Source organism: Zea mays, chromosome 8, assembly GCF_902167145.1.
Source record: "Zea mays cultivar B73 chromosome 8, Zm-B73-REFERENCE-NAM-5.0, whole genome shotgun sequence".
NCBI lineage: Eukaryota > Viridiplantae > Streptophyta > Magnoliopsida > Poales > Poaceae > Zea > Zea mays.
The window spans coordinates 34,207,116-34,232,855 of NC_050103.1; the positions used below are offsets into that span (position 1 = coordinate 34,207,116).

At 42.4% G+C, this 25,740-nt stretch overlaps 1 long non-coding RNA gene and 1 pseudogene across 1 annotated transcript; both read right to left on the minus strand.

The window, feature by feature from the left end:
- Positions 1 to 1,876: 1,876 nt before the first annotated feature.
- LOC103636864 (quinone oxidoreductase PIG3-like) lies at positions 1,877 to 13,035 on the minus strand (annotated as a pseudogene).
- An 8,200-nt stretch (positions 13,036 to 21,235) lies between these two features.
- Positions 21,236 to 21,965, minus strand: LOC103635054 (uncharacterized). The gene is made up of 3 exons (XR_557122.2): positions 21,826 to 21,965; positions 21,413 to 21,729; positions 21,236 to 21,269 (listed from the first exon to the last, which is right to left on the minus strand). It is a non-coding gene; the product is annotated as an uncharacterized lncRNA (long non-coding RNA).
- Positions 21,966 to 25,740: the final 3,775 nt, after the last annotated feature.

Sequence of the window (25,740 nt, forward strand, 5' to 3'; positions counted from 1 at the left end):
GTGTTTTATTTCGGACACTCGGCAAAGAAGCTCTTTGCCGAGTGCCACGCAAAAAACCCTCGGTAAAATAAAACACTCGGCGAAGAAGCTCTTTGCCGAGTGTTTTATTTTTGACACTCGGCAAAGAGTTTCTTTGCCGAGTGTCTTTTTTTGACACTCGGCAAAGGGCACTTTGCCGAGTGTCACAAATACAACACTCGGCAAAGAGTTTTTTGCCGAGTGTTTTTTCTCCAATACTAGGCAAAGACAATTTAAAAATCACATTTTAAAGTAGTAAATTAATTCAAATGAAAAAGTTTTCAACTACAAATTTGTATAACTCATCATGATGCACAATTTATATATTGAACATTTCTTCATATGACAAAATAAAAATAAATTTGTTCATAAAACCTATATCTCTCTCGTAGTTTATGAAACTACGAGAGAGACATATAGAATTTGTGCATATTGTTAGAACCATCATGTGAGATAAACAAATGATCAAACAACCAAAATAAACTTTGTAGATCTTGAGAAGTTATAGAAGTTTATAGTTGACAACTTTTTCATTTGAAGTCATATTGTCAACGAAAATTACGTCTGAATTTAAAAATTTTAAAATTTGAATTTTGAAAACGACTTCGAAAGAAAAAACCACCAACATGAAAGTTGTAGGTATTGAAGAGTTATGAAACTTTGTAGTTGACAATGTTTTGGTTTGAAATCATCTTGTTATGCAAAACTATGATTGAATTTTGAAATTTGAATTTTTCAAACTGTCTCGGATGGAAAAACCACCAAAATAAAAGTTGTAGGTCTTGAAATGTAATGAAACTTTGTAGTTGACAATTTTTTGATTTGAAATCATCTTATCATTGAAAAATTTGTGTGAAGTTTTAAAATTTAAAATTCAAATTTTGTAAATGGTCTCGGATGCAGAAACTATTAAAATAAAACTTGTAGATCTCAAAAAGTTATGCAACTTTATAGTTGATCACATTTTCAAATGAACTCATTTAATGTCTTAAATAATCAAATTACTCTCGATTTGTTATAGTATACGGGGAATGAAAACGTAATATAGACATAATTGGTGTAGTAGTGTAGTGGTATAGGAGGGTATCCGCGAGAGAGAGGTTGTGAGTTCGAATCTCACTATTTACAAAACATATAAGTTTGATTCAAAATGATAGGGCAACGGGTAAGGAAATAGGTGGGTTGGAGAGTTTGTTCCTAGAATTTTAAAAAATGTTTTGCTGTTTTTTTTAATTTTTTTCGATTCTTAATTTGCCGAGTGTTTTTCTTTGCCGAGTGCTTTTTGACACTCGGCAAAGTATTTGCCGATTGTCCGAAAAAAGTACTCGGCAAAGAACCCTTTGCCGATGAAATATTTGCCGAGTGTTACACTCGGCAAAGGCTTTGCCGAGTGTAAAATAGCCTTTGCCGAGTGTCTTAGACACTCGGCAAAGAACGCGATTCCGGTAGTGCACAGGCACTAGTTAAACTTAAATGAGTTGTTTGTGCAATGAGTTGTTGAGGGAGATTTTATAAGGCCTTAGTGGGTGAGCCGTTAAAAGTGTGTTGTATCGAGCGAGCCCAATGGACTGACTTCTCTGCACGGGCCCGGCCCGCCCTTTGTGTCGGGCTGGCACTAGCCTGTAGGAAATGGGGCAGGCTACGCGATCGTGGCCTTTCAATACATGTATAGTTCTTTGCTCGATTTTTTTGTATTTTAGCCTCTTTTTTGAAATTTTTTCATGTTTAGACCCTAGGATGATTTAATCTCATTTTTGGACCCTTTACTCGGCGCCACAAATCTAGGCGCCGAGGTGCGTACTTCGCTGGCGACGAGATGCTGACACGGCGCTAATGTGGCCGAGCTTAGCGCCATGATTCATGGTGCCAAGCTCCTGTGTCCCACCGCGACAAATGAAGTACAATCCTCGGCAAGACGGAGCGCGAGCTCGACGACATGATGATCGCTCTCGCGGGGCTGTTCCGCTGGGACGTGCTCCCCGGCGAATGCTTCAGCCTCCGCGTCGTGCTGCGCGTCGAGTGCGGACGCGTCATGTCCCTCGACGGACACTGCTTCCACGCTAGGAGCACCTTGGATGCCGTATCACAAGATGGTACAGCGTATAGGAATATGTATTCGTATCACACACATATTTATACTAGTACGATGCCCGTGCGTTGCAACGGCACGCAATCATGGAGTGTGTCAGTCCACTTTTAATGGTTGTGGAATTTGGAGCATGTACAACATTTTAAACAAAATGCATTTCATTTAAATCATGTAGATCTAATCCACCATTCAGAACAGAGCAATCGAAAAAATGTTGGATGAACATATGCATCCTGAACTCGATATATTTCTTAGAGTTCATTTGCGTGTCAAGCTCTGGAGGCGTTCTCATTTACATTTCTCGAGTTCTTTTGTTATAGGGTTTGCGAGTTGACAATACCTTTTACCTTATTAGCAGTCATGTTCCAATTTTAACTCATAATTAGCTCGTATAAAGTTCTACCCTTATAGGTGTAAAAAAGATAGAACAAACAAGTTCCCTAAGAAAATCCCAAATGTGTGTTCAATTTTGAGGATTAAATGAGTAAAATGGAGTTCAGTTGATATATCCAAAGGTGGTTGTTTAGCAGGGCACAAGGGGGAATAGAAAAAATAAAACCTCTCCCATTACCCTTATCCTCTTAACCTTTTTCACCAACAAGCAGGTTCTCTTAGCATTCGGTTGCCAATAGAGGACTCTCAAGTACAGTATACAATACAGATGAGCTAATATTAAACATGATCAGGCGGTAGGATTAAACTTGACATACCTTTCCCATTTGTTTCCTGTTTGACACACTCAACAAAATCTTCAGTTTTGTAGTTTATGCATACATCGGCACCCAAACCTTTGCAGGTCGCTAATTTTTCTTCAGTTCCTATGATTTTGCAGCACGATTATTGGGGGATATAACATCACCAAGAACATTTGGTTGCGTGTTATTTGTGTTATATTGAACAAACCTGCTGTGACAAAAACCTTAATTCCGAGGTGCTTCGCAATTTGTATAGCGTACGTACCAATTCCACTTGATCCCTCATGTATCTGCAGGATTGAAGATACATCATACATGGTCATCTCAAACGAACAGAAACAGAGAGAGTCACAACTAATTTAGTGCTAAGAACCCCAGTTGCACCCCCGTCTCCATCCCAGCTAGTTGACTCAAACTTCCGATGCATTTTGAATCCAAATTTGTGGAGCAAGATAATCAGCAGATATAAATCATTTGTGATGCTTATTAAGAGTACCTAGAGGGGGGTGAATAGGTGATCCTGTAAAATTCAATACTAAAAAGCCACAAAACTTAGTTATAGAAGTGTTAGTGCTACTAAGTAGTTGAGAAGCGAGTTCTTATGGACAAAACAATCACAGAGAAAGCAATCACAAGACACGCGATTTTTATCCCGTGGTTCGGCCAAGTAACACTTGCCTACTTCCACGTTGTGGCGTCCCAATGGACGAGGGTTGCACTCAGCCCCTTTCAAGTGATCCGATGATCAACTTGAATACCACGGTATTTTCCTTAGAGTATTTTCCCTGCGAGGAATCTCCACAACTTGGAGTCTCTCGCCCTTACAATAGATATCACAAAGAAAGCACAGAGTAAGGTTGGGAAGAGCAACACACACAAATCCGCAGCACACACACTCACAAAAGCCAAGACTTGAGCTCGAAATGAAACATAAAGAGTTCACAACTAGAACGAAGCTCAAATCACTAACACAATCGATCAAGTGCACAGAGATGTAGTGTGGGAGTCTTAGAATGCTTGGTTCACTCCTCCATGCGCCTAGGGGTCCCTTTTATAGCCCCAAGGCAGCTAGGAGCCGTTGAAGACCAACTTGGAAGGCCAATCTTGCCTTCAGTCGAGTAGTGCACCGGACAGTCCGGTGCACCACCGGACAGTCACTGTAGTTGTCCGGTGCGCGATCTCCTTCCTTTTCTGACGCATCCGACCGTTGGTCCTTGGGGACAGTTGACGCACCGGACACTGTCTGGTGCCCCTGCCGACCGTTGGCGCGACCACGTGTCGCGCGAAGATTGCGCTGGCGACTGTTGGCTCACCGGACAGTCCGGTGCACCACCGGACAGTCCGATGCACCACCGGACAGTACAGTGAATTATAGCCACGTCGTATTTTTGCTTTTCCCGAGGGCGACGAGTTCGCCGCGGATGACTCACCGAACAGTCTGGTGCACCACCAGACAGTCCGGTGAATTATAGCCATACGTCGTCGTCGAGTCTCGAGAGCAGCCTTTTCACGCGGACCAGCCTGGCGCACCGGACACTGTTCGGTGCACCACCGAACAGTCCGGTGTGCCAAGCCGAGCTGGAGTTGGCTGCACAGAGCCAAGTCTTTTTCCAATTCTTTTCTTCCTGTTTCTAGCACTTAGACAAAATACATTAGTACTCAAAACAATGTACTAAGTCTAGAAACATACCTTGTTATATGATTTGCACTTTTTGTTTGTTTGGCACATAGCAACTCACTTACTATGTGTTGGACACTTAATCACCAAAACATTATAGAAATGGCCCAAGGGCACATTTCTCTTTCAATCTCCCGCTTTTTGGTGATTTATGCCAACACATCAAAAAGCAACCAAAATATGTGCAACATCAATGCAAATTAGGACCAAATTGTTTTTGACTATAATTTAGCATATTTGGATCATTCGTTGCCACCACTTGGTTTGTTTTTGTAAATCAAATCATTTTTCCTATCTCTAAGTCAAACACATTTGTTTGGGCAAATCAAGAGATATTCCAATGGAAAATTTGATCAAGTACCAAAAACTCTCCCTTTTTCCCATAATAAAAAATTCGCCCCCACAAGAGACCAGATTTTGCAATAAGAGTATTTTGGACAAATCAAAAGTTCTAACTCTATTGTTTTGAAAATTCACAAGTGGTAGCTGATCCATTTGCTTTGGCCTTAATTTCTCCCCCTTTGGCATTAAGCACCAAAACGGGATCATTCTTGGCCCTTTAACCCCATTGCCTCACCAAAAAATGTCAATTAAGAGCAAAAGGCAATGAGAGCATAAGTATGAACTTGGAGGTGAGTACACTAATACTGGAGTGCAGTGGAAGTCTTTGCATGGTCCAAGTCCACATTTTCCTTTCAATGCACCTTTGAGACTACATCAAGTATACTCAAACAAATAGATTAGTCTCAAAGGGTCAAGTTGTAGCACATCTCCCCCTAAATATGTGCATCATTCACACATGGACTTGTGAGGTCCGGGGATCCTTGCACAACTTGAGCACCATAAATAAGCAACAAATCTTGTAAATGCTCAAAGTAACATGATCAAAGGCATAGAAGACATGTATGCTATAGATCAATCCAAGTTACGCGAATCTAAGACATTTAGCTCACTACACAACCTGCAAAAGGTTTTCTCATCTAACGGCTTGGTAAAGATATCGGCTAGCTGGTTCTCGGTGTTAATATGGTACACTTCGATATCTCCCTTTTGCTGGTGGTCCCTCAGGAAGTGATGTCGGATGTCTATATGCTTAGTGCGGCTGTGTTCAACAGGATTATCTGCCATGCGAATTGCACTCTCATTGTCACATAGGAGTGGGACTTTGCTCAGATTGTAGCCAAAGTCCCGGAGGGTTTGCCTCATCCAAAGTAGTTGCGCGCAACACTGTCCTGCGGCAACATACTCGGCCTCAGCGGTGGATAGGGCAACGAATGTTTATTTCATGGAACTCCAGGACACCAGGGACCTTCCTAGAAATTGGCATGTCCCCGATGTGCTCTTCCTATCAACCTTGCACCCGGCATAGTCGGAGTCTGAGTATCCAATTAAGTCAAAGGTAGACCCCTTTGGATACCAGATCCCGAAGCAAGGCGTAGCAACTAAATATCTAAGAATTCGCTTAACGGCCACAAGGTGACATTCCTTGGGGTCGGATTGATATATAGCACACATGCATACACTAAGCATAATGTCCGGTCTACTAGCACATAAATAAAGCAATGACCCTATCATAGACCGTTATGCCTTTTGATCAACGAACTTACCTCCTTTGTTGAGGTCGACATGCCCGTCGGTTCCCATCGGTGTCTTCGTGGGCTTGGCGTCCTTCATCCCAAACCACTTGAGAAGATCTTGAGTGTACTTCGTTTGAGAGAGGAAGGTGCCGTCCTTGAGTTGCTTCACTTGGAACCCCAGGAAGTAGGTCAACTCGCCCATCATCAACATCTCGAACTTTTGTGTCATCACCCTGCTAAACTCCTCACAAGACTTTTTATTAGTAGAACCAAATATTATGTCATCGACATAAATTTGGCACACAAAAATATCACCCTCACAAGTCTTAGTTAAAAGAGTGGGATCGGCTTTCCCAACTTTGAAAGCATTAGCAATTAAGAAATCTCTAAGGCATTCATACCATGCTCTTGGGGCTTGCTTAAGTCCATAGAGCGCCTTAGAGAGTTTGAACAAATGGTCGGGGTACCTGTCATCCTCAAAGCCAGGGGGTTGTTCCACGTATACCTCCTCCTTGATTGGCCCGTTGAGGAAAGCACTCTTCACGTCCATTTGAAACAACCTGAAAGAGTGGTGAGCGACATAGGCTAATAATATTCGAATAGACTCTAGCCTAGCCACAAGAGCAAAAGTCTCCTCGAAATCCAAACCTGCGACTTGGGCATAACCTTTTGCCACAAGTCGAGCCTTGTTTCTTGTCACCACCCCGTGCTCGTCTTGCTTGTTGCGGAACACCCACTTGGTTCCCACAATATTTTGCTTTGGACATGGCACCAGGCTCGAAACTTCATTCCTCTTGAAGTTGTTTAGCTCTTCCTGCATGGCCAACACCCAGTCCGGATCCTGCAAGGCCTCTTCTACCCTGAAAAGCTCAATAGAAGAGACAAACGAGTAATGCTCACAAAAATTTGCTAAACGTGAGTGAGTCGTATTTCCCTTGCTGATATCACCCAGGATCTGATCGACGGGGTGATTTCTTTGGATCGTTGCTCGGACTTGAGTTGGAGGGGCATGTGGTGCTTCTTCCTCCATCACTTGTTCTTCTTGTGCTCCCCCTTGATCATGTTCCTCTTCTTGAGGTACATGTTCATCATCTTGGGTTGGGGGATGCATCATTGTTGAGGAAGAAGGCTGATCTTGCTCCTGTTGTTCCTATGGTCGGACATCTCCAATCGCCATTGTGCGCATTGCGGCCGTTGGGACATCATCTTCATCTATGTCATCAAGATCAACTTGCTCTCTTGGAGAGCCATTAGTCTCATCAAATACAACATTTCTAGAGACTTCAACCAAACCCAATGATTTGTTGAAGACTCTATACGCCTTTGTATTCGAGTCATACCCTAGTAAAAACCCTTCTACCGCCTTGGGAGCAAATTTAGAATGTCTACCTTTCTTCACTAGAATGTAACATTTGCTCCCAAATACACGAAAGTAAGAAACGTTGGGTTTGTTACCGGTAAGAAGTTCATACGAGGTCTTCTTGAGAAGGCGATGTAGGTAGAGCCGATTTATAGCGTGGCAAGCTGTGTTCACAGCTTCCGACCAAAACTGCTCGGGCGTCTTGAATTCTCCAAGCATCGTTCTCGCCATGTCGATAAGCGTCATGTTCTTCCTCTCTACCACACCGTTTTGCTGTGTTGTGTAGGGAGCGGAGAACTCGTGCTTGACACCTTCTTTCTCAAGATACTCCTCCACTTGTAGATTCTTGAACTCGGACCCGTTGTCGCTTCTTATCTTTTTCACCTTGAGCTCAAATTCATTTTGAGCCCTCCTTAGAAAGCGCTTTAGGGTCCCTTGGGTTTCTGATTTATCCTGCAAAAAGAATACCCAAGTGAAGTGGGAAAAACCATCAACAATTACAAGACCATACTTACTTCCCCCGATGCTAAGGTAGGCGATGGGTCCAAAGAGGTCCATGTGAAGAAGCTCCAGTGGTCTTGATGTTGTCATCACATTCTTGCTGTGATGCGCGCTTCCCACCTGTTTCCCTGCCTGACAAGCTGCATCTATCTTTCTCAAAACAAACATTGGTTAGTCCTAACACATGTTCTCCCTTTAGAAGTTTGTGAAGGTTCTTCATCCCAACATGTGCTAGACGGTGATGCCATAGCCAGCCCATACTAGTCTTAGCTATTAAGCATGCATCTAGATCGGCCTCCTCTTTCGAAAAATCAACTAAGTAGAGTTTGTCGTCTAATACACCCTTAAACGCTAATGAACCATCACTCCTTCTAAAGACAGATACATCAACATTTGTAAACAAACAATTGTAGCCCATGCGGCACAATTGACTTACAGACAGGAGGTTGTACCCTAATGACTCTACTAAAAATACATTTGAAATAGAGTGCTCGCTTGTGATGGCTATCTTTCCCAAACCTTTGACCTTGCCTTGGTTCCCATCGCCAAAAATAATCGTATCCTGGGAATCCTTGTTCTTGATGTAGGAGGTGAGCATCTTCTTCTCCCCCGTCATGTGGTTTGTGCATCCGCTGTCGATTATCCAGCTAGATCCCCCGGATGCATAAACCTGCAAGGCAATTTAAGCTTGGGTTTTAGGTACCCATCTCTTGTTAGGTCCTACAAGGTTAGTCACAATAGTTTTTGGAACCCATATGCAAGTTTTGTCTCCCTTGCATTTGGATCCCAATTTCCTAGCCACTACTTTTGCATTCTTGCATGAAAGAACAAAAGAAGTGTTGCAAGCATGGAAAACAGTAGTAGATTCATTACACACTTTCCTAGGCACATGATGCACAACATGATTTCTCCTAGGCCTACTTCTACCATGAACAAAAGTAGAACTAGAGGCAAACATAGCATGTGAATCAAAAGCATCGTGATCATAACTCCTATTATAATTGGAATGACTAGCAATTTTCCTATTATAAATGAAAGCATGATTCCTTTGAGTACTACTAGCCATAGGGGCCTTCCCTTTCTCCTTGGTGAGAATGGGAGCCTTTTGGCTTGTTAAGTTCTTGGTTTCCCTTCGAAAACCAAGTCCATCCTTAATTGAGGGGTGTCTACCAACAGTGTAGGCATCCCTAGCAAACTTTAATTTATCAAAATCATTTTTTCAAGTCTTAAGTTGAGCATTAAGACTTGCCACTTCATCATTCAATTTAGTAATAGCAATAAGATGTTCATCACAAGCATTAACATCAAGGTCCTTGCATCTATTGCAAATAACTACATGTTCTACACAAGATCTAGTTGCATTTGCCTCCTCTAGCTTAGTATTTAATTCATCATTTAAATTCTTTAAACTAGAGACAGATTCCTGATAGGCAGACAACTCAGAAGACAACATTTCATTTCTTTTAAGTTCTAAAGCAAGAGATTTTTGCACACTAACAAATTTGTCATGTTCCTCATATAAAATATCCTCTTGTTTTTCTAATATTCTATCTTTTTCATTTAGAGCATCAATTAATTCATTAATTTTCTCTACTTTAGCTCTATCTAAACCTTTAAATAAGCTAGAGTAATCTACTTCATCATCGAAAGAATCATCATCGCTACAAGTAGTGTACTTAGGGGTATCTTGAACATGTACCTTCTTTTCCTTGGCCATAAGACATGTATGGCGTTCGTTGGGGAAGAGAGAGGACTTGTTGAAGGCCGAGGCAGCGAGTCCTTCGTCGTCGGAGTCGAAAGAAGAGCATTCCGAGTCCCATTCCTTTCCAAGGTGCGCCTCGCCCTTTGCCTTCCTGTAGCTCTTGTTTTTCTCCTTCTTCCCGCTCTTTTCTTGTCCCTGGTCACTATCATTATCGGGACAATTTGCAATAAAGTGACCAGTCTTACCGCATTTGAAGCAGGAGCACTTCCCCCTTGTTTTGCTTTTGGAGGGATATTCTTTGCGTCCTTTGAGTGCGGTCTTGAAGCGCTTGATGATAAGCGCCATTTCATTCTCGTTGATCCTGGTAGCCTCTACTTGTGCTACCTTGCTTGGTAGCGCCTCCTTGCTGCTTGTTGCCTTGAGCGCAACGGGCTGCGACTCGTAGACAGGTAGAGGACCGTTCAAGGCATCATCCACATATCGTGCCTCCTTCACCATCATGCGCCTGCTCACGAATTTTCCAAGTATCTCGTCGAGCGTCATCTTTGTGTACCTAGGATTTTCACGGAAAAGATTCACAAGATGGGGGTCAATAACGGTAAAAGATCTGAGCATAAGTCGGACGACGTCGTGGTCCGTCCATCTTGTGCTTCCATAGCTTCTAATCTTGTTGACCAGGGTCTTGAGCCTATTGTAGGTTTGTGTTGGTTCTTCACCCCTGATCATGGCAAATCTTCCCAGCTCGCCTTCCACCAACTCCATTTTGGTGATCATTGTAGCATCGTTTCCCTCATGTGAGATCTTGAGGGTGTCCCAAATTTGCTTGGCGTTGTCCAAGCCACTTACTTTATTGTATTCATCCCTGCAAAGCGAAGCTAACAAGATAGTAGTAGCTTGGGCATTCTTATGAATTTGTTCATTAATGAATACAGGGTTATCAGTGCTATCAAAATGCATCCAATTCTCTACAATTTCCCAAATACTAGGATGGAGAGAAAATAAGTGACTATGCATTTTATGACTCCAAAAAGAGTAGTCTTTTCCATCAAAGTGTGGAGGTTTTCCAAGTGGAATTGATAGTAAATGAGCATTTGAAATAAATGGAATACGGGAATAATCAAATGAATAGTTTTGATTAACCGATTTCTTCTTTGAAGAGTCGTCGTCGTCGTGTGGTGAAGAAGACGAGGCATCGCTGTCATAGTAGATGATCTTCTTGATGCGCCTCTTCTTCTTCCCTTCTCTCTTCTTTTGACTTGAGCCTGAGTCGGTAGGCTTGTCGTCTCTTGGCTCATTGAGGAGGGACTCCTTCTCCTTGTCGTTAATCACCATCCCTTTACCCTTAGGATCCATCTCTTCGAGCGGTTAGTCCCTTAAGTGAAGAGTACGACTTTGATACCAATTGAGAGTACCTAGAGGGGGGTGAATAGGTGATCCTGTAAAATTCAACACTAAATAGCCACAAAACTTAGTTATAGAAGTGTTAGTGCTACTAAGTAGTTGAGAAGCGAGTTCGTGTGGACAAAACAATCACATAGAAAGCAATCACAAGACACGCGATTTTTATCCCGTGGTTCGGCCAAGTAACACTTGCCTACTTCTACGTTGTGGCGTCCCAATAGACGAGGGTTGCACTCAACCCCTTTCAAGTGATCCGATGATCAACTTGAATACCACGGTATTTTCCTTAGAGTATTTTCCCATTTGCGAGGAATATCCATAACTTGGAGTCTCTCGCCCTTACAATAGATATCACAAAGAAAGCACAGAGTAAGGTTGAGAAGAGCAACACACACAAATCCGCAGCACACACACACACACAAGCCAAGACTTGAGCTCGAAATGAAGCACAAAGAGTTCACAACTAGAACGGAGCTCAAATCACTAACACAATCAATCAAGTGCACAGAGACGGAGTGTGGGAGTCTTAGAATGCTTAGTGAATGCTTGGTTCACTCCTCCATGCGCCTAGGGGTCCCTTTTATAGCCCCAAGGCAGCTAGGAGCCATTGAAGACCAACTTGGAAGGCCAATCTTGCCTTCAGTCGAGTGGTGCACTGGACAGTCCGGTGCACCACCGGACAGTCACTGTAGCTGTCCGGTGCGTGATCTCCTTCCTTTTCTGGCGCATCCGACCGTTGGTCCTCGGGACAGTTGGCGCACTGGACAGTCCGGTGCCCCCTGCCGACCGTTGGCGCGACCACGTGTCACGCGAAGATTGTGCGGACGACCGTTGGCGCTGGCGACCGTTGGCTCACCGGACAGTCCGGTGCACAAACGGACAGTCCGGTGAATTATAGCCACGTCGTCTTTTTGTTATTCCCGAGGGCGACGAGTTCACCGCGGATGACTCACTGGACAGTCCGGTGAATTATAGTCGTACGCCGCCGTCGAGTCCCGAGAGCGGCCTTTTCACGCGGACCAGCCTGGCGCACCGGACACTGTCCGGTGCACCACCGGACAGTCCGGTGTGCCAAGCCAAGCTAGAGTTGGCTGCACAGAGCCAAGTCTTTTTCAAATTCTTTTCTTTCTGTTTCTAGCACTTAGACAAAATACATTAGTACTCAAAACAATGTATTAAGTCTAGAAACATACCTTGTTATATGATTTGCACTTTTTGTTTGTTTGGCACATAGCAACTCACTTACTATGTGTTGGACACTTAATCACCAAAACATTATAGAAATGACCCAAGGGCACATTTCTCTTTCACTTATACCGATTCAAATTAATTGGTTAAAAGCATTTATATGATGCTTGCTGACTTATGTACACAAAATTAGCAACAAGAAATAATGATGTCACACCCATTCCCTAGAGGATGCAACTATCTGGCTAACTGAGTTCTCCAGTTCTCTTGGAAATAGAAAATTGATCTTACAAGGAACGATTCTCCGAGGGAGAGGTGGCTGGTCATGAAGATGGTGGACCAGATGGTGCAGGCCACCTCGGGTAAGCCGGCCGTGTCCGCAAGGGACACGCCCTCCGGCACCGGCAGCATCTGTCCCGCCGGCACCACCACCTTCTCGGCGTACCCGCCGCTAAGCAGCGTGCAGACCTGCAGTGCGACGACAGCAGCATGAAATTTCAGTTGGCCGGCCACAGGAGGCAGGGGCAGCGGATCCGCTCCACCTTGTCGCCGATGGCCCACTGCGGTGGGGCGTTGGGGCCGAACGCGAGGATGGTGCCGGAGCACTCGAGCCCCGAGTACGGGGGGCACCGGCGGGCGGTGGGTGGTGGCCGTGGCGCTGCGGTGTGTCGACGTGGTTGACGCCCGCGGCGACCACCTAGAGGAGGACCTCGTCGTCGCCCAGCGGCGCGGGGTCCTCCACCTCCTGCGCCTCCAACACCTCCGGGCCGCCGCCGCCATGCGTGTTCATTGTGGTGGGGGAGCGGTGGGTGTGACGAGCGGCCATCGTAGCGCAGTTTGAGGCTGGGGCATCGCGGGTGCGGAGACAGGTGGGGGGGTGTTGGGTGAGGGCGGCGCCATGGATCCCGCGGCGCAGCGAGATTAGCGAGGGGAGGGGAGCGCGAGAGCGGAGCCGTGGTGAAGCAAGTTGGTGGACGCCTACTTTGCTCTCTTATAGAGTAACTAGTATGGTGCCCGTGCATTGCTACGGTTTTTCTTTGTTCATATACGAAGGAGTATTGCTATGGTTTTTCTTTGCTCATATACAAAGGAGCATTGCTCAATCTAAATCACATCAACTTTCAAATTGCCGCTGTAAGATTGGTAGAAAGCATAAATATTTTATAGCAAGTATACATGTGCATTCTGGCTTTTACATGTTGAATTTATGGACATCTACTACATATGAGATTGCTCAACCTATCCGAGCACGTAAATGGAAAATAACTTCCTGCAATCATCAATTAAGAGATTCAAGTATACACCACACTCCACTGCACTAATATTCTTAGCAGCCTCAATTGAACACAATCACAAAAGGACTGGCAAGAAGATGCAGAGTAAGATAACATTCTTGGTAGGCATAGAACATAATCTTATTGGAAAAATATATTGTTTTATTGTTGTCCTCTTCATTTTATTTTTCTTTCTTCTTGCTCTGTTGCTCAGTCAGTCTGTCATCCCCATAAACCAGTTCTAGATAGTAGTACAAAAGGCATTTTCCTCTTCACACTCTTGGTTGCTGCCTTGGCCCCTCCTCAACCCTGTTTTACTTGACTTCAGCTTTGACAATACATTAGTCACTAAGCATTTATTTTCCAACTTGGCAATGTTGACAACATGCATAAGAGAAAAGGCATAATCTCTACACCATGGTTTAGCCAACCATTAGCATTTATGTATTCAAACATCAGAGCCCATATCTTGGTAAGCACCACTTTCTGATTATATTTATCATGAAAATTGAGCATTATTATGTGTTAAAATATGCGAACACACAAACAATAATGATATAATGCTCTAAAGTTAAAGCCATAAAAAGGTACTCACTGTCTTCAAAATTAATTTCATAGTCATCATAGTTGTTCGTCTTAAGGTTTTTGAAAATACATAATATTGACGGTACAAAATTCATGAAGTGCTCGGTACCACCAGCAAAATATTGGTAAGAAAAACCGTTCTATAATTACATTGTTAATTGTACTCCCATAATCCATATCCAAATTCCACACACGAGTCATATTTCATAAGCACAAAAACCATTCTATAATTACATTGTTAATGACACTTCCATAATCCATATCCAAATTCCACACACGAGACATATATCATAAGCACAATGGGAGAAAGAAATTTCAGATAACATATAATTTCAAATGACAGATAATGCTATGTTCATGAATCTTGATAACAGCAATAACATGACACAACATTAAAGTATCACACAAATTAATGAGCTAGAGGACGTCCTGCAACAACAAAACACTTAGATGATGATAACAGAACAACTAACTTTGCAGGCAACCATTAAAATACAACTAACATAATTAGGGATCCTATTGATAAGTATCGTCAAATACTACAATACATATCAGGTAACAAATATTGCAAGGCCATGAAAGAAATTACCTTTTGTTTCCTCATATATCAGAGATTATGACATGCCCAGATTACCTACAAATGAAAAGATAAATTTATTTGGTAGGATGAATAGTGCCATCACAAATAAGATGAATTATGTAATGTAACCCTAGAATCAACTTGCACATTCAAAATTAGGCACAATAGTTGGAAGAATCATTTCACATAAAAAGTAATTAGGTGATGTTGAAGTAAAGAAAGGCACCACGTACTACTAATCTCGAAAGCGCATAGGGTCGAGAAACAACAAAGTTGTAAAAAATACAGATTGGTGCAACACATGACAAGAATTGCATGATCCACGCTTCCACATGTCAAACCAGAGTATAGTGGTGTGAAAAGGGCAGAAAACAAGAAAAGGAGGATATGAGAACAAATAATGAGCATAGAAGAACAATATTGTTATTGAGTGTTGTTTCCTCAATTTATTGAACCATAGCATTGCTTTAGTACTTGCAGATTGACATTCTAACTGAACTCTTGTTTCATGAAAACAAAGAGAAGACTCATTTGTAGCTAATACAAAGCTTCATCCATAAGGCCTAATTGTTGACAATAATTATACTATAATAAATCAGAAGTACTTTAACTTTGTATATACGATAATATAGATATGGACCTCTATACGTATGTCCGCCAACATAAAATCGATATCTAATTGAACCTACCAATATAATTTCAGTTCAAAGTTTGAGTGAATTCATTCGCCAACATCTGCTAGCACCCATCATTTGTGTGTGCTCGCAAACACCCACTACCACGAGCACAATGGCTAGGCTTGCGAAGAAAACAATACCTAGTCTTTGACATTTACAAAGAAAACTGAAGTTTGTGTATGACGCTGTGAATAAGTAGTAGCAATAAAAAATTGCAGCAATATCAGAAAACAATGACATTTCAAAGATTATGTATTTGCCCATATTCATGTTATCTCGTTGCAAGAGTCATTTCTTATATAGGAGCTTAGATATTAACATAAAAATTTAAAATAGAACCTAGGTAACAGTTAAATAATTCAGATCTTGGAAACATAAACTATGGAACTATAGAAGACATGTTAAGGGACAATGTGGTAATATGACAACATATGGAGGGCACAATCTTTTTGTAATGTAAAGTTGATTACCCTGGATACATGCTGGCAACATACTCGTATGGGCCTATGGGGTGTATATATTGTCTATTCTAAATGATAAAGGACATAATAGAACAATGTAGTGATGCAATCTTAACTGAATTTTTGGCATCTAGATTTTACTTCCTTTGTTGTAGAATTCAGTTTTGACGGTTGCATCAGATGCACAAGACTGTTCGTTTGGTGAGTTCTTGATATGTTTTAAGATTTCTGGTAAGTGATGACCTAATTGAGTTCGTAATGAAGGATCTATCAAAGTATGAATCAGTTAAAGATGTTCGGGTGTCAGAAAGACATTAGCCCATAACCCCAACAAATACAATAAGGAGGTATTAAATTTAAGGGAAACTTGATGGCCAGTGAAAACACATGCATCTATTGTATGGTATATTACAACCACCTAATCTCTTACACATCATTAATTAAAGTGGTAGTAGTTATATTGTGAGATGAAAATACCTGAGAAAATGGTTTTATATTGTGAATCGTAGAAATTGGTACTTCATGAAGAATAAAGACAAAAAAACTGACCTCTGGCTTGACTTTTTATTAAGCAGTTTCAGGTTGACATACAATTATGAGATCAGAGTTTGCATTATCAAGACCATTGTTGTGAACGAGAACAGTAGGATGCCTAGAGGGACCGATGATGCTTGACCTGCATCTTGGTGTTGCCCTTGATGATCATGTCGTGGATGCGAATGTCCATGGGTCCGATGACAGTCGTCGTAGCACGAACTACATCTACTCCCGCTCCGCCGCCGTGGCAGCCGGCCCGTCCAGCTCCTCCTCCTTAAGTTGAGTGAAGGTATCTTCAAGATCCCAATGTCTTCAGTACTTCAACTATATCACATTAATAAAATAGGTGCTGCACACTGAACTTCATCTAGTATGATATAAGTCAATTACTCTAATAACATGATTAATAAATACTGAACATTCATTCACCTATGAGATGCTAAATACGGACTGCTAGTAGTGAAAATAGGGCATTAGCCTTCAGATGATTATATTTTCCCAAATGAAGATTGGCTGGCTAAACTGGACGTCAAGTGAAATGTGTACTTACGGAAACTCTGTAGGGACGTGATGTAGGGCCGCAACCGACCTATGTTGGTTAAGTGTATATGGTGCCATTGATCTTATAGTATTGATCATAGTTACAAATATATTTGAAATAAATCAAAACATCAAAAAAAGCCTAGATGTCCTGTGTGCCCGTCTCTGTCTACTCGTTAGCATGGTTAGATGCCTCGCAATCTAGCTGAGAAACACCCATCCCGCAACCCTCATGCTGCAGCTAGCTACCTTCACTGGTATTTCCAAACTCAACATATGACTTTGTTTTAATAAAAAACACAAAATTATTTCAGACTTGCCATGACCAAAATGATTGTAGACTTCTATCATCTGGGGTTATCATTGCAGACTTCTATCATTTTCTACACATGACGTACCATGACCAAAATGATTCAATGAAAGCAGACAAGATGGATACGTTGATTAAACCAAACTACCCAACTGGACAAGATATGGTAAACAAGCTAGCAGATAATGTAACTGCTAATGGGTAGCAAATGGCAATAGAAAAGAAGTACCTCTCTTGCAACTGATCGAGCAATATTTTTTCACCATGTCAAGTCTACAAGGTTTAACCTCCCATACTTCATGAGTTCCTCATTTCCTACTGTTTTCTCTTTGACTTGGATGTTTATAGAAAAAACAGCATGTGATCGGCTGCATGAACAGAATGAAGAGTGCTTAGCCCCCGATAAATGATGACCTTTGTACCAAAATAATGTAGAAATAGAATGATCAAGAACCTGCTTTGCTTATTTAGTGCAGTGTCAACAGTGCGTCTCCTAGCTGACCCATGTTCCAAAAGGTTGTATATGTCATTAGGACTATAGACAACAACTCTTGAAGTACTCTTATGATTGCACCACCTTTGCCATCTACCACAAGAGTAATAGGCCTCTTTTGTCTACCTTCACGGAATCTTCTTTGGTCCTCTAAAGACTTAGGTACCGCTATATATTCATTATCATTATATAGCTCTAAGAAGGTGACCTTCAATGCTATAATCAGCCTTCCGTGCTGCAAGTATTTCAAAGATATGGTGCACTGCTCTAGGGATGACACCGACAGTATCCTGTAGTAGTTCACTAACCTGACACGTTAGGTAAGACAAATTATTCAGCAATTACAAAGAACTTCCTGTCTTCATCATAGATGATGGGCAGATATTATGGGTACCTTCTATCTCATCTCTCCCTCTATGGTATTTGCCTTTCCGGTTCCAGTCTGCCCAAACACGAAGACAGTGCAGTTTTAGCCTTCAAGGACATCAGTCACTATTGGTGCAATGACATGGTTATATATCTACCTTTGCTGATATTGTGGTCCAAATACCTAGGACAAAAGTCAAAACAATAAACACATATCTAATAACTATGGTGGTAAGCAACATGAATCATACAAATCGAACAAGTTGTTATTAGATGCATTTTGCACAATGATAATTTATTAATGTTAATAGAAAATCATCTGATAAATGATCAAAGATTCTCAAATCTAAAAGTGTATTGAAATCAAACTACAAAAAATGACTACCATATTTCACTACAACAAAACTATTATTCTATCAATAACATTCTATACTTCAATGGTGAGTTAAGCATAAGGCATACCACTAGAAGATTTGCCTTCAGAATTTGAGGAGAAAATTGATTACTGATTATCAATTGCATTTGAAACAAGCTGCACTTATAGACAAATTACCATATTGTTGGATGACCTTCACTGCAAATGCACTAAACCTACACCTAGGAGCATCAGGATAACCCTTCATATAGATGACGACAGGGTGCTCCTTGACATCCTACCAAGGTCTTTATCATGAGAAACTAAGCTTCATATTTTGACTGATTATGTACTTGTGCCAAAGTTAAATGCTTTAATCAGAATTCTTCTGAAAGATCATTAATAAAGCAGAATGTATACCAGAGCAACAATGTCACTGAAAGACATGTCTAAATTTTTACTTGTTGGCTGAAAATCTTGATGCATATTGTGATCAACAGTTACTCGTGTTGTCATTGAGTCCCCATTTACATTAGGAACACCACAAAGACTTGATGAGTATAGTTCATAAACTGTTGGATGGTCGTGACACGACCTACGATTCCCAGATATCATGCAAAAAAAGAAAAAGATACATGGCAAAAATTAGGAGGTAACACAAACAGAAATACAACATACACCTCAGTATGATGAATCTTAAAGAGAACAAATCCATTTCACAATCTTACCACAAAGATTGGCTGTGTAGGGGCAAAGACCCCGCAATCACAGGATGCACATTGAGGTCCCCATTCAGTGATAGACCTGTAGAATCCTCTAGCACAAACCCCTGGAAGGACCACAAGAAACATAACATAATTGGACAAGTAGAACAAATATCGAGAACCTCAACTGTCCCGAATCACTAATTTCTGGGGTGACTATTGGGTCATGCAGATTACAATTCTCAGAATAGAGCAAACAACCCTATTACATAATCCCTCTAGAAACCAACATCAGAAGTCCAAAACTACTAAATAAAGTAACACGCTCGTACCTTGCCAGCTAGCTCAAGGAGTTCCTTTGCGGTCCCACCACATGAATCAGTAATGGCGGCGCGCCTTCCCCGGAGCTAGCACGTCGATAGGGCTGCTAGTGAGCTAGTGCCATCCTCTTCACCTCTTACCATGTGTAGTGGTTTGTGGTGGTGCGGGTGACGGCTAGGTTTTGGGGGGGGGGGGGTCCCGCGAGTAGGAGCCTTGATGGCGGTAGCGGCGGGCGCGCGGTGCGGGGGCACTGCGGGAGGATGGGGACGAGGGACGGACGATGGGTTGTGGGTGAGATCCACGGCGGGCGCAGTGGAGGCGTGCGGCGACATCCGTGAGTGGGCGCAGGGAGGAGGCACACGATGGCTGGCGGGGGCATATGGATCGCGGGCTTAGGGGCGTGCACGGCGGGTGTAGGGGCAGGTGTATGGATGGAAGTGGGTGACATGCGGAGCGCGAGGCAGCCCTGGAAACACGGGCGCGGGCGTCGCGAGAGGGAGGCGGGGGCGTGGTGAAGCCGCGGTGGATGCCCTTGTTGCATCCTTATAGAGTAGTAGTAGATAAAGATATGCTCAGTTTTCTTCTATACTAGTTCTGTGTTAATGCATGCATGCGGACAGTGTCCATGCATCAGTCTTTGTTGAGACTTGAGTCACGTGATCTGCTCACCTGTGATGTTACTTGTTCGATCATACCGCAACTAGCAGCGCTGTCCGACGAGCTCGATGGCCAAGAAGAACGGGCTCGACTACCTCTTCCACATGTACAAGCAGAAGCAGTGCCGCGTCTTCCTGCATATACGTACATCGTGTATCACTTCTACATAGGTACTGCAGTCCTCAATTCAAGTACTCGTAATGCAAGAGCAAAAGTACATCGCGTAGCACTTCTACATACGTACTGCTTAAAGTATACTAGAACATTGCGGCGCCCTTACGGGCGCCCTATCGAGACAACAACATTGTTTCTTTAGCAGTATTGCTTTGTATAGGGATACTTCATACCTGTGAGTATATGTGATGTGAAGGGGGACAAGAAAATTTTATTACATGCATTTCCATTTGTGGTGTAAAAAAGTGTCTATCTCTAAGACCTAACCAATTGGACTTCCAAATCTTAATTCATAGAACCACTACTTGGCAGGATAATTGTCACTCTCGGAACCCCTTTGTTGTGTCCTGGTTCTATGCCACTGAATCTCTCATACTGTCATACAGAATTTAAAGATCTTTTGCTGTATGAGTGAATAGTTCGGTTTATGTAATCAGTTTATCAGAAGGTTGAAGTATTAGTAACCTTCAAATTTTGCTATCAGAAAGGAACCTGACCTTCAGGAATGGTTCCTTTGGTTGGCTCTGGTAGCACTGGTAAGTGACATTAAGAGTGCATTGTGGGAATTGTGGCCAAAGATACTAATATTTCTTTTTCTCAAATTACTCATTGTCATTCCTACCCAATTGATAAACATGAAGCTTTTCTGTCCTCAAAAATAAAATTATTACTCCATACACCAAAATATAAAGACCCGTCCTTCAGCAACAAATAATGTGCAGCAAGAGTTCAGCAACAAATAGTATCCCTGTCCTTCTGCTGGTACAGTATCTTACTTACGAAGCAAAAACAGCCAGCGCTAATCAGTCAAGCTTTCAATACTGCCTTGTGGATCATCGTCTCCTTGTGTATCTGGTGACAGCTCTTCTCGACAAGGTCAAGAAGCTACTTGAGGTTTGTAGCCCACGAGTTAAGTGTGCTGTTGCAGTCCTGAACTACCCGGAAGCTCACAACTCCCATCGGCCTGTCGATCTTTGCAGTCAGAGATTTTGAGTTCACCATGTCTGAAAGATGCTTCTCTGCCTCCTAAAAGAGTAATGTGCAGTGCCAGTTAGATATCTCACGATTGTAGCTGCAACTATAAAATGCTTCACAACTCATGTATTGAGACATTTAACACAAGACGCCGCAGATGGCATAACAAAGAAAATACAATGTATAATACAAACCTGCAAACTCAGGCAGAGCAGATCAGCAAGCCTCTTTATGGTAACCCTCGAATAGTACTTAGACACAACCAAGATATTCGGAGCAGAGCAAAAAGTCAGATTTAGTGGACAAGCATAAAGCAAAATAACTACAACTATAGGCCATACACAAAGTAAGCAGTACATGTTCAATTATTCTCAGCTTCAAATCTTCTGCAGCTTTGGCACCCAAAGCTCCTCCTAGCAGATTCTTCTCGTTTTCAAATTCGTGCTTAGAGAATTCCCACAATGCTGTCCACTAGATGACCTCCATGGTAACCAGCTGCTTCAGCAATAACCTTTTTCCCCCACATCACATCACAACAGAAAAAAGTGATTATTGAGATAAGCCAGCCTGGAGTTATGAGATCCATTTTGCAAACATTCAAATGTACCTGAAATTTGGGATTTCTGAAAGGTTTTTATCCTCTAGTGTAGCATTGAGAAGGCTCGATTGCATAGGATCATGAGGTGCTAGCACCAAGTACCAACAGATCTTCCTAAGAATCTGTGAAGGAATTAAGGTAGTCAGATAATTGAGGGGTTGGTGGATGGGTGTCAGAGGGAGTGTATACACATGTTGAGAGAGAGTACTGGTATCCACTTGGTTGGATCTTCCTTTGTTGCTGGGATATCATAAAGAGCCTTGTAACAACGACAGATTTCCAGGTAATCATTGTTGTGCAAGTAATATCTGTGATGAGATAACGAAGAATTATGATTGGCTCCAAATATAAAATGTCATTGTGAACCATAGTGTTCAATAGAACAAAGAAATTGGTAGTTCCAGAGGTAGTCAGGTAGACGAGCGAATAATGACAATTGACAATGAAAATAGCAGACCAGTAGTACATTAATCTAATTGAGATTGAGAAGCATTACATACCGAATCATCAGTTCATAGTAGATACGCTTCAATTCTAAGAGGGAAGGAATATCTGCAGGAGCATCCTGAACAATGTTGTCACCCTCCTTTGGTTTCTTTTTTTCCTTTGATGGATCTGCGTCAAATACTCTAGTACTGATTTTCCTTGATAAAATTTGTGCTCGAACATAATCTTGACGATCTAGGAATAGCCGGACCTGTGACAACAATAATAGTAAGTTTTGCATGAATAAGCCTTTTCATAAAAATACAAAGTATTAACATAATAGGTTGGCACAATACCTGCTCAAGAATGAAAGCATTGTGGCTCTGGTAGCATAATAGTTTATCAGAAGCATTACTTTTTTTAAAGAATAAGTGAATAACCAAGTGACTTTTTTTACTTGACCTGCATTCTTGCAGGAGCAGAATGGAGAACAGCACTAAGGAGTCCAAGAATAGTTTGTTTTTCCTATTCCTAGAGGGCCCTGCAAAAAGCAGATACAACCTACAAGAAATAACATAACCAAACAATCAAACATTACTATTAAATGGTGTCTGTGTTCAATCTACATGCCATTCAAAAGAATAACATATAGCTAAGACAGCTGAGGTATCTACAATATTTTCATATAACTAATCAAGACAGGTAAACATTAACTATGTAAAATAATAGTGGTAAAAAAATAAGAGGCCTAAATAAGAACAAAGGATTTGCGTGAAAGACCTGCCAAGAGAAAAATGAGCTTTTTAAAAATACTCGCCTTCAGTATTCACAACAAGCTATTTTGACTTGCAATAATGGAAGCAAAGTGTTCTTGTAGACTCCATAGGCTCTGCAACATTCAGATCTTGAATTTCACCTGACACAAAAGTTCTAAGTGAAATATGTAAGCCACCACCAGGCAGTTACACTAATGCAAACGCATATGCATCAGGGGGTAGATCCCTCCTCAAACTACAAAAGTGGAAGCACATCAAGTCATCACATAATGTACTTGGCTACAAGCTACTTGCTAGATTGATCTATTTCAGTATAGCTCAGTAATAACGTACTTAGCTAAAGGCTATTTGCTGAACTGATCTATGTATGATATCATAGCCATAACCTATGGCACATTCTATTTTGTTCTTAGACAAAATATCCAAAAGGTAACAACTAAGAACCAGGGAAATAAATCTAGATATTTTATGGGTCTCAATTATCAAATATTATGTTCATTGCCACCTACAAAATAGATGCTTTCACTCTTGTGCACACATCTCGTTCCAATTAAATTCGTAATCAGTTAGTACCTTGGAACTTGCATATCCAGCACTGGGAAAAACATGAATAAACAATTATACATGCTATATTCAAATTAATTAGAGGACGATTGAATCTTCAACAAAACAGTTTAGTCTGGAGAGGAAGAAAGCTTATGCTTGAAAGGAAACGCCTTATGCTTGAACGTATGCAGGTTCTTGAGTTCAGATAGATTCTTATGCTCGGCAGCAGAAATCCTCGGCACATGGTGTGTTGAACCGGTAGCGGACATAATTGGGCTTTTTTATGCTGCAAACCGAAAATGAAAGGCGGGACAATAGAAGTTATAAAGGGCAGGCGAATAGATGTTTTTGGCACTCAAGGGAAGTGACTGAGATGGCCATGTTACCTGGCTGCAAGCCTCATTGCCTCTGGAACCTGCAGATTCACATACCGTTTACAAGACGATCCATCTGAAAGCAAATGGATATGAGATCACGGCATAATCAACCATGCTTAGTTATGTTTGGTATTAAGGACAACCTGAATAGCCAAACATAGGATTAAATTTACTCTGAATAGTCAGAAATAAGATGAAATTTGGAAAAGGCGATAATCAGGATTTCCCTAACATGCAAACGGACCTGGTCTTCAATTAATTGCAAATGGGTCATCCTCGCTAAGACTATAAAAATGTTCTTCAATTAGGCGAGGCTCCTTTGTAGCTGCTTGAGGATGAAGCTCAAGATATTCTTCTGATTCTTCATCAATTTCAAAATTCTGTCCATAATATCGATGGGGTCAGAAATCAAGTATCACACAGTGAAAAATACTACTGATTAGCTTACAATATGATAGATGATTCTTGCCTCAATTGTTATTTTGATCTCTCATGATAGTGAATACCTGCCTCGCCTCAGTTGAACTTGCATACTTGCAGAAGCCATATATGATAGCAAAATAGACAATTTCTTCCATTGAACAACCTACTTCAATCATCTCATACACCACATTGATGACTTTCTCTAGGCTTTTTGATCTGCAAGCTTCCAGAATAGTCAAGGTGTATTTAAATTCAGCCGGCCCATTTTCTATATTTCCAAGACAATCTTTAACAAGTGATATGGATGTGTTGATCTCCCCCATCTTGCAAAGCCCTTTCACAAGAACACAGTAGGCTGACATACTTGGTATCCAATTTTCCTTCATCATGGTGTTGTAGCATGAGCCGACACACCTCGTTCCGCATCCTCCCAATTATCTCCAGAAGCCTATCAACCATTCCCGCATGTGCTAGTGCACGAACCATGATGGCAAACGTTACAGGGATGGGCTGCACACCACCCTCCGACATTTCATCGAACAGCTTGAGCGCGTCCTCAACGTGGCCCGCAGCAGCCAGCGCGCCAAGGACACGGTTGCACGCGTGGACCTGGGGTTGGACGTCGAACTCGTGGTGGAAGCGGCGAAGCGCGTGGAGAGCGCGGAGGGGGCGGCGCGCGGCGATGTGGAGGCAGACGAGGAGGGTGAGCTGCGGGTGGGAGACCGGCCTGCCGTGCGCGCGCATGAGGTCGGGGAGCTAGTCAGCTGCGGCTGGGAGGCCTGCCGCGGACAGTAGCGAGGTGAGGGCATGGAAAGCTAGGAAGCAGTGACGGAATCAATTCTGGCGGCCAGCCCAGAGGAAGAACGGGAGCGCGAGCGGCGGTGGCGGGGGAGGGCGCGTGGTGAGGACCTCAGCGACGAGGGATGGAGGGACGCGACGGAGCTTGGAGAGATTGGATGGGAGAGCCAGGCAGCCAGGTGCGCGACAAGAGAGAGATGGCATTTGGAGGGGACGAACGAGAGAGCCAGGTGCGCGGTGTGGTGTAAAAAAGCTCGGGTTCGTGGCCCAGACACACGTCAAATGCGCGATGGCTAGAGACCCGTGAAGCGTGGAGGAGAGCCGAAACCCGAGCGTCTTTTAACTAAAGGTAATTTTGCTCGATACGCACCCACACGTAGATGCGCGAAAACTTGTGGATAAAGTGAGTGACGTGCTAAAGCCTGCATGGCTTTGTGTTGTTTTGTCCGGCCCTAGCATCAGAATGATGGGCATGCATGGCATCAACGCCCTCTCGGTGTCTGTGGCCTGTGTGCTGTTGCCACTTGCCACCGATTTCGTGCCGTACCAGTACGAGCCATGTGGGCTCGCTTTGTGGT